Raw genomic sequence first — 8,459 nt, forward strand, 5'->3', positions numbered from 1 at the left:
ACCTTTAAATAAATCGATACATAATTTTCAGAACTTATTTTTTATTTGAAGATATGCATTAGACCACTACTACATATGTATCAAAGAAGCTTACAGCACATATCGAAAAGTCGATGAGTACATATCACTAGATCATGCAGCGTGTTAGTGAATATAATACTCTGCAAACTATATATCAATTTACTTGGAGGTATGTATTGGGTTGCTAAATGACTAATTTGCTAAGTATGTATTACCTGACCATATATTGTATACTGATGAATTTTATAATCTGAAAACTATATATCAATTTATTTCGATGTATGCATTGACTTGATGATTGATTTTTTTTATTTATATAAGTGAATGCAAAACATAAAGGTCTAATGTACAAAACATAGTATAGCGAAGTAGCCTAGCACTCGAGGAACAAAAAAGATATAAGCTGCAAGTAGAAAGATACCAAAATTGATGTTGTAACAAAGAAGCACCATTATGTTATATTAGATAACAGGCTAGGAATTATAGAAGATAAACTATAGATGAGAATTATGCCAAACAAGTGCCCCTCTAAACTTCTAAATAAGATACTTGATAAAAAAAGTAGTACTACATATGAACCTAGCCTTTTTTGTATCAAAATAAGAGCAAGAAGTTTGTTGTACATCCAATCTGAGATAAATGTAATAGATAGAGGGCAGTAGCAGAGATGACAAGTTGGCATTGAGTTATACATGGCCAATAAGACAATCCATAATATAAGTAGAAGAATCCTATACCATGTGAACTAGAGTAACCTAGATAAGATAAAATAGCTAGGATATAAACATAATAGCATTAGAATACCCATTTGAAGTTAGTGTAGAAATTGTCTGAACAGCCATGGTATAAAGAACTTCAGTGATGAGAGAAGCATAATAGCACAATAAATCATGGATAAAAATAATATGTTGAATTGAAGGAGGAATGCAGCTGCCCACTATATGGAAATAAGGTTGACAATAAAGCAGTGCAACAAATAAATAGAGGACAAGCTGACAACTCATATTCTTGAATCCTAAACATAGAATAAATAAAGACCAAAAAACTCTTCAGTCCTAGCACCCAATACATCAGCAAACATCATAAAGAACTAATAGAAGTAGAAAAATCATACCAAAGACAAATAACCATCAAAATACGATGTATAATTAGCAAGTGATCTACAATAAGGATAGATGCAAAATTATTCTTGTCTTGAAAAAGCAACTCCATAATTATCTACCTGAAGAAGCTATCGGCCATACATGTCAACATCCTGTAGGGAATGCCAAATGAAATCACCAGCAAAAGTTTTCGAGCTAAATGATCATCCTCCTGATTTGCTTTATGATAGATGTGAGAGATCTTGAAATATTGAGAATTAAGTTGCCAATGTCTCAAATCTTGTAACAAGGGAATATAAGAATACTTAGGATTAGTAGTATTATGCAACCATAAAATGACAGTGGTAGTGTCACCCTTAACCCAAATGTTGATAGCATGAAACTCATAGACTAATGCACAGACACCTAACCAGGTCACAATGAGCTCAACAAAAGGAATTGAAAGTGAATGCAGAAGTTTACCACCAACTTGTAATATGTTAGCACTATGATCCCTGATTACATACGCTACAATTGCTTTATGGGATAAAAACGATGTATCAAAGTTTGACTTTAAGTGTGCCAGAGGGAAGAGAAAGCCATATTACCAAATTATTAATTAGAGAAGGAGTAGAAAAAAATAGAGCTACCACAGTACCTCGATGGCACAATTGAAGTAGAGCTTGCAAAATTAATAGTTGAAACAGTGAAAACATAAACTCTGCAAATAATCTATGTAGGTAGTGAGGCAACAATATTAAAGATTCTTTCACAATGCACCTGCCATACCAACCATGCCACATGTGCCACAAATACCTTCTATCTTTTCTCTATCAACGAGTTAGTGATAAATTCAAACAACTCCGATAAAGAAGAATGACAGAAATATATTTGGTACACATGGCACAATTAGTACCAGCAAGCTGGAGCAAAAGAATAAGAACAAATTATATGATTATAATCTTTGTTCTCAATAAAACAAAGATCATAGTTCCGAGCATGTAAAGAAAGGATGCCACAATGGCCAAATGTGTCTTTACAAGGCAACCTCTCCTAAGCAAGCCTCCACCAAAAAGTTTTGACCTGATTAGGAATAAATAACCTCCAAATGCTATCCCAATGAAACTGGTATTGAGAAGATTGTCTAAACAAAACAATGTGCAAATATCTCCAAGTGTAACATATTTAAGTTTAGATTGTCCCCAAATCAACTGATCAGATGAAGTTTTTTGTGGAATATGGATAGAAAAAATATCAATCATATCAGTAGAGACCAATTGCTGCAACCAATTTACTTGACATCAGAAGAAAGAATATCCATATTAAAAAAAGTAGGCCATGCCTTAAAAGAAAGAGTAGATAATTGAGGGTCTGAATATACAGTAATGGAGTCATTAGATCCAATAAGCCATTAAAATTGGAACTGAATTTGCAAATCTTTCTCCAAATAGGAGAGCAATTATGTGATCTATGATTTTGAAATCAAGAATCAGGAAAATGGTATTTAACTTGCACAACTTGAGCCCATAAAGTAAAAAAAATCCAAAATAACCTAAGTAGCCAACTTGCACAAACTAAATTGCCAATGCTACACAAGTGACTGCAAGCCCAACTCACCATCCAATTTTGGCAAACATATTTTCCCAAGCAACAGGGTGAAAGGCCCTTCTATCTGGTGAATGATCCCATAAAAATGCCTTGAATTCCTTCTCTAGTCTCTGAATAATAGACAAAGGAGCATCAGAAGGCAACACACACAAAGAAATATAAGAAAGAAATGACTGTAGTAAAGTTGCTGCCCTACCAATGAAAAAAACTTCCATATTCCAAGCATCAATTTTATGATTAACCCTACTAAATATAGGTTGAAAATGAGTGTACTTAAAAGGCATAGTAGATAAAGGAACACCCAAGTATTGCTAGGATAATCGATTTTTAGATATATCAAATATATAGCGAATTTGGGACTTAACAATAGTAGATATAGAAGGACTAAAAGAAATATGGAACTTTATGAAATTTACTACTTGAGCAGAATAATAGCAATATGCATCAATAAGAGCAGCAAGGCATACAGCATCTTTCACTATAGTATGAACAATAAGGATGCAATCATCAGCATAAAATAGATGAGAAATAGATGGGCCCCCCGATGGTCTATATACTTTCAATAATTGATTTTATAATGCACAGTGCAATAAGTCGGAAAGAACCTGAGAGCACAAATGAACGAGTATGGTGACAATGAACAATCCTGCCTAAGTCTCCGAGAAACTAGCAATCAATTCATAGATGAGCCATTAATAAGTAATACAAATTGAGCTGCAGAGAGACAAATATGGATCCAAGAAATAAACCTATTAGAAAAACCAAAGTGATGAAGTATTTGAATGAGAAACTGTCAACTCTATCATAAATCTTTTTTATATCAAGTTTTAGCATCATTAAGCATTTAGATCAAAGGACCTGAAATATTGAATGTATGAGTCTTGGGCTAATAAATAGAAGAAGTGATGTGATGACTCGGCAAAAAAGCACCTTGCTCAGAAAAAATTAAAAAGAGGATGATCATCTTAAGTCTATTAACAAGTATCTTTGCCATAATTTTATACACCCTGTTTCAAAGACTAGTAGGACAATAATCCAAAGGATTCTGGGATTTAAATTTTTGGATATCAAAGTTATGTAAGTATTAGCCCAAGATTAAGGAAGAAAAATAAAGTTAAAAAAAGTCCTAAATAGAAGAATAACCTATAGCTAATTAGGTTCCAATAATGAAAAAAGAAGGGTGGAAACCTGTCTAGACCTGGCATCTTGTCAGGATGCATAGATATCAAAGCCAAATAAATCTCTTTTTTGGTAACTTTTTTGAGTAAGTTATCAACTTGTGCAAAATCAATAAGGGTAGAAACCAAAGAGTAATCAATGTGTCCAATGTCATCCTCCACTATCTATCTTTGTAGGCTAACTGTAAGAGTTCTAGTTTGATCCGACTTAAAAATACATTCTCCTTAAGGAGAATATAGTTGATGAATTCGATTTATGCAGCGGCGCAAGATAGTGGATTGATAAAAAAAATATAGTATTAGCATCACCTGCCAAGAGCTGCCCTATCCTAGCTGTTGGGTATAAAATACCCTCAGCCGAAGTTCTCAACGGGATTGACCCTTGCAGGTCCCCTCCGACTTTCGACTACTGGTGGACTCCGTCCGGATTCTTACGGGAGCTGGGCTCCGTCCTCGACTCCAACAGCTGCAGACAGACTTCGTCCGGACTCCTACGGGAGCCGGACTCCGCCCACGACTTCAACTGCAAGTAGACTCCGCCCGGACTCCTACGGGAGCCGGGCTCCATCCCCAACTTCAACCGCAAGGAAGACTCCACCCGGACTCCTACGGGAGCCGGGCTCCGTCCTCAACTTCAACCGCAAGGAAGACTCCACCCGGACTCCTGCAGGAGCCGGGCTCCGTCCCCAACTTCAACCGCAAGGAAGACTCCGCCCGAACTCCTGCGGGAGCCGGGCTCCGTCCCCAACTTCAACCGCAAGGAAGACTCCGCCCGGACTCCTATGGGAGCCGGGCTCCATCCCCCAACTTCAACTGCAAGGAAGACTCCGCCCGGACTCCTACGGGAGCCGGGCTCCGTCCCCAACTTCAACCGCAAGGAAGACTCCACCCGGACTCCTACGGGAGCCGGGCTCCGTCACCAACTTCAACCGCTGGTAAGCTCCGTCCGGACTCCTACGGGAGCTGGACTTCGCACCTGACTTTAATTGCAGAAAGACTCCGCCCGGACTCCTACGGGAGCCGGGCTCCGTCCACAACTCCAACTGCTGGTAAGCTCCGCCCGGACTCCTACGGGAGCCGGGCTCCGTCCCCAACTTCAACCGCAAAGAAGACTCCGCCCGGACTCCTACGGGAGCCGGGCTCCGTCCCCAACTTCAACCGCAAGGAAGACTCCGTCCGGACTCCTACGGGAGCCGGGCTCCGTCCCCCAACTTCAACTGCAAGAAAGACTCCGCCCGGACTCCTACGGGAGCCGGGCTCCGTCCCCAACTTCAACCGCAAGGAAGACTCCGCCCGGACTCCTACGGGAGCCGGGCTCCGTCACCAACTTCAACTGCTGGTAAGCTCCGTCTGGACTCCTACAGGAGCTGGACTTCGCACCTGACTTTAATTGCATGAAGACTCCGCCCGGACTCCTACGGGAGCCGGACTCCGTCCCCAACTTCAACCGCAAGGAAGACTCCGCCCGGACTCCTATGGGAGCCGGACTCCGTCACCAACTTCAACTGCTGGTAAACTCCGTCTGGACTCCTACGGGAGCCAGACTTCGCACCTAACTTTAATTGCAGGAAGACTCCGTCCGGACTCCTACGGGAGCCGGGCTCCATCCACAACTCCAACTGCTGGTAAGCTCCGCCCGGACTCCTACGGGAGCCGGCTCCGTCCCCAACTTCAACCGCAAGAAAGACTCCGTCCGGACTCCTACGGGAGCCGGGCTCCGTCACCAACTTCAACTGCTGGTAAGCTCCGTCCGGACTCCTACGGGAGCTAGACTTCGCACCTGACTTTAATTGCAGGAAGACTCCGCCCGGACTCCTACGGGAGCCGGGCTCCGTCCACAACTCCAACTGTTGGTAAGCTCTGCCCGGACTCCTACGAGAGTCGGGCTCCGTCCCCAACTTCAACCGCAAGGAAGACTCCGCCCGGACTCCTACGAGAGCCGGGCTCCGTCACCAACTTCAACTGCTGGTAAGCTCCGTCCGGACTCGTACGGGAGCTGGACTTCGTACCTGACTTTAATTGCAGGAAGACTCCATCCGGACTCCTACGGGAGCCGGGCTCCATCCACAACTCCAACTGCTGGTAAGCTCCGTCCGGACTCCTACAGGAGCCGGGCTCCATCCCCAACTTCCACCGCAAGGAAGACTCCGTCCGGACTCCTACAGGAGCCGGGCTCCGTCACCAACTTCAACTGTTGGTAAGCTCCGTCCGCACTCCTACGGGAGTCGGACTTCGCCCCTGACTTTAATTGTAGGAAGACTCCGCCCGGATTCCTACGGGAGCCGGGCTCCGTCCTCAACTCCAACGGCTGCAGGCAGACTTCGCCCAGACTCCTACGGGAGCCGGACTCCGCCCGCGACTCCGACTGCAAGTAGGCTCCGCCCGGACTCCTACGGGAGCCGGGCCTCATCCTCGATTTCAACTGCCGGTGAGCTGCGTCTGGACTCCGAAGGGAGTCGGACTCCGCCCACGACTCCAACAGCAAGGAAACTCCGCCCAGACCCCTACGGGAGCCGGACTCCACCCCCGGCTGTGACTGAAGGAAGACTCCATCCGAACTCTTGCGAAAGCCGGATTCCGAGCTCCTCTCGGATAGATGGCTAACTACCTCTCTCCGCCAGACACTCCAGCCGGACTTCAGCCGGCAGACCTTCACCCCCTGGCGCGCCGCAGTAACAGCCGCGATTCTGCTCCATTTCCTGCGACAGATTCCACGCGGCTCCATCACTCCACGACCCTGCTCCACCTCCTACGACAGATTCCACACAGCTCCATCACTCCCTGGCAGGCCGTAATAATGGCCATGGTCCTGCTCCACTTCCTGCGACGGATACCGTGCGATTCTTCTATCCTCTGGCAAGTCGCGACAACGGACGCCGCTCCACTCCTCGTGGCACGCCTCGGTATAGCCACGGGTCCACCCCACTACTCTCTGTAACAAACTTTTTCTGACTATAGACGGCCCACTGCCAGACGGTTACAGGCATCACCATCAGTTTGTTGCCCCCTCCGCCTATAAAAAGGAGAACCCTAGATACGTTATTCTATAAGCTCTCGTTTTTACCTAGAAACTCTGTTAAAATTTTCGTTCGAGCACTCCATTCTTGTTGAGGTAGAGAACTGACTTGAGCGTCGGAGGGTCTTGCCGGAGCAACCCCACCTCCGGTTTAGACTTCTTTTGCAGGTCCCGGCGGCGACCGCGACTCCAACTTCTCCGGCGTAAGCGAATTTTTGCACCAACAGGATTGGCGCTAAAGGAAGGGCCTGTGTCTTCGCAGTACCCTTGTTCTTAAAGGGGCGCTCAACGGGACCGCCCCCGGGCATCTTTTCCGATGTCCTCTCCTCCCTTCTTTACTTGGTCTTTGCCCGATGCCTCCCCGCAAGGCATCCACACGACGATCCACGGCCTCCGCGGTCAGATCTCAGGCTCCGACCTCACCTCCAGTTTCCCAGCCTCCTCCTCCTCCTCCGGCGACGGCTGTCGGCGCAGAGCAATTTGATCTGCTGGTGCAGCAGGTCAGAGGCCTCACTGAGGCCGTACAGGCCATGCAGCAGCAGCAGCAGCCGCAAGCATCAGTGCGCCTAGAAAGGGTGTCACCGGAATGCCAGAATCCGGCAGTGGGGCGGGCCACTTGGGCCAGCTGCCCCGTCTTTCCTGGGAAGACGAACCCGAGGGTGGAGAGCCCTCAATCGGATCATGACTCTACCCCTGGAAGATCCCTACCCCCATTCTGCCAGAGGACCCTCGAGATCCGAAGTCGAGAGGATTTTCTAGACCGGAGGCTCCAGGAAATGAATCGATGAATCGAAGAACTCTGCCACGCTCCCCCCGCTTATGGTGAGGATATTTGCACTGACCCCTCCTTTTCTCAAATGATCATGCAGGAACCGATCCCGCCAAACTTCAAACTCCACCAGTTCGAAAGCTACGACGGGACTTCGGACCCGGTCGATCATCTGAAAGCCTTCCAGACGATGATGCTGCTTCATGGCGCACCCGATGCCATCTTGTGCCGGGCCTTCCCATCCACCTTGAAGGGAGCGACGAGAAACTGGTACTCAGAGCTGAAGCCGGGTACCATCTTTTCCTTCGATCAAATGAGCCACCAATTCGTGGCCCATTTTGTCAGCAGCCGGCGCCCCCGGAAGGGCTCGGAGTCCCTCATGAATATCAGACAGAGGGAGGGGAGTTCATTCGGGCCTACATCAACCGCTTCAATGTCGCAGCGCTGGAGGTCCGGAATTTGGACCAATCGGTAGCAATGGCCGCTCTGAAGGGCGGCCTTCAGAAGAATGACCTTTTGTTCTCCCTGGAGAAGTACCCCAGGAATTTTGCTGATTTGTTGGCTCGGGCTGAAGGGTACGCCCGACGGAAGAAGCCTTCAAAATGAAGGATGAGGAGACCGCGAGAGAGCGACAGGCGGGAGACTCGAGTAAGCCCGCAGTCGAAAAAAGGTTGAGAGAAGCTCGGCCGCATTCTCGATCCCCTCTTGGGCACAAGCGTGCCCATACTTTGCCCCGGGTACATAGGCAGAGAAGTCTGGATCGCGGGGTTCGGTGGGGTTCTCTA

Source organism: Elaeis guineensis, chromosome 6 (assembly GCF_000442705.2).
Source record: "Elaeis guineensis isolate ETL-2024a chromosome 6, EG11, whole genome shotgun sequence".
Classification (NCBI taxonomy): domain Eukaryota; kingdom Viridiplantae; phylum Streptophyta; class Magnoliopsida; order Arecales; family Arecaceae; genus Elaeis; species Elaeis guineensis.